This window comes from Furipterus horrens, unplaced genomic scaffold (assembly GCF_987537825.1).
Source record: "Furipterus horrens unplaced genomic scaffold, mFurHor1.1.pri manual_scaffold_17, whole genome shotgun sequence".
Taxonomy (NCBI): Eukaryota; Metazoa; Chordata; class Mammalia; order Chiroptera; family Furipteridae; genus Furipterus; species Furipterus horrens.
In genome coordinates this window covers 36,621,720-36,623,702 of record NW_028327187.1, presented here as the reverse complement: position 1 = coordinate 36,623,702, position 1,983 = coordinate 36,621,720, and the positions used below count along the sequence as shown (strand labels likewise).

Here is a 1,983-nt window from a genome sequence, read left to right as displayed (position 1 = left end):
GCCAGCCCCTTCTTTTTTTTTTCTTTCAAAAGTTTATTTAGTATCAAGCAAGAGGAAACTTTGCTTAACACTACAGAACATTTCAATACTTGAGTTACAAAAAAATACCACATTATTAGCACTTGTAATTTGCTTCCCTTTTTATGCATGTTGGCAAGAGAAAAAAACTGGCATATGTCTGAAAGATGAAATAACTAAACTCTATGGAAACCTTTAAAATGAACGGTGAGGCTTATGTTAAAGGATGGATTAACATATTTAGTAAACCCATTTTTTTGTTTAACATTAGTTAATCAAAGTTTTTCTTTTTTTCTTTTGATGCCTATTTTTTTCATATACAGACTGGAAATAAAATTTTACATGTCTCTTTTTTTTTTTTCTTTTTCTTTTTCTTTCTGCCCAGGTTGATGTTTCCACAAAGCAGTTTTAAGTCCCATCCATTCAGAGCTTAAGCACTTTGATTTATTGAAAAAGGGAGTGTTCATAGAAAAATTACTTTGAAGAGTATTACAGGACTGGTGGAGCTGGGCTATTTCACAACACCAGAGCACAATCAGTAGCGGCCCTATGGCTGGTCCCTGTAGACGCCCTTCGATGTCCTTGCTGATGGAGCCTTGTGTCTCGTCCACTCCTCTTGCCCGTAGGAATCATAGTCTCGTCGCTGAGGTCATGTCCATAGTCATAGTAATCGGCGCCGCTGATAATCTCCATAAGTCTCTTGTGTTGGGGGTGGTGGTGGAGATCGGTACCCGGTTGGGGGGACTACTCTTGCTCTGGGAGTGAGAAGTCCTGTTCCCCGACTCACTGGACCTCAGGTGGCAAGGACTCCCCTGGAAGCTGGCATCCCGCGTGGAACCCCTACTCCAACCGGCCGGGCTATGACTCCTCCCCTTTCCCTGGCGATAGCTGGGGTTGGCACACCTCTTGTATGCAAGGCGGATTTCCCTCAGACTACTGGGGCGTCTGCGTTTTCTGAGCCGCCATTCAAATACATTAGTTCCTGGAGCTGTGCTTGCCTGATTTTGTCATTGTAGTCAGGAATGAGGAACTTCTTGATCTCCTCCAGGGCGTGTCCCATGCGGGCGTAGGCTTCTGCTGGAGGGGTGAAGACCTCAATGAGCACGTGGAGGTCATCATTGAGGTGGAAGTACTTTGCTTTCCCGCTTTTCCTCAGCTCTTCTTCCTTTGCCTTATCTCTCATGGAACCTTTTCCAAGGATGGACATCTTTGTCAAGGTTTCTTCTTGTAGACGCCTCAAAGAGTTGCCATGCAGACCCAACAGTTTCCCCACGAAGTTGAACTTGGGGGACTGTTTTACAGGAATTAACACTTTCTGTCCCAGCTTCATGTTCTTATTAACCCCCACATCAATGTATTTTTCTTCATCCTTTCCTTCGCCTTTTTGAAACTTCTCTATTTCTTTGTTCACCAGCCGCAGGGCGGGCATGAAGGAGGGGTCCAGGAAGTCCTTCTCCGCCATCAGCTCGGGCAGGTACTTCTCCTCCATGCTCTCTGGCCACCAGGGCCGGGACGCGGACTCAGGCGGGCGGGCAGGACCACCCCGCAAAACCCGAACATGCCGCGGAACCCGGGCCGGACGCCGCAGCCGAGCCAAGCCGGGCAGCGGCATGGGGTGGGAACCGGTCGCGCAGCCCAGGTCCCCAGGGGTGACCACCTGTCAAGTGGTCTGGGATCCCGCACCAGGCGCAGGAGGAGCAGGTGCGGGTGGTGAGGCAGTCCCCGGCGAGCCCCGCCAGCTGCCGCCAGCGCCCCACCCACCCACCCCCGCTCGCTGCGACCTGCATGCGGCGCACCGCCCAGCGCTCTGCCAGCCCCTTCTTGCCTGAAAAGTTTCTTTTGAGAAATCAGCTGACAGTCTTATAGGCACACATTTGTAGGTAACTCTCTGCTATTCTCTTGTTGCATTTAAGATTCTCTCTTTATCTTGAACCTTTGGCATTTTAATTATGATGTGCTTTGGTG

The 1,983-nt window shown here is 49.3% G+C and overlaps 1 pseudogene; it reads right to left on the bottom strand.

The window, feature by feature from the left end:
- Positions 1–553: 553 nt before the first annotated feature.
- Positions 554–1,507, bottom strand: LOC149990820 (KH domain-containing, RNA-binding, signal transduction-associated protein 3 pseudogene; annotated as a pseudogene).
- Positions 1,508–1,983: the final 476 nt, after the last annotated feature.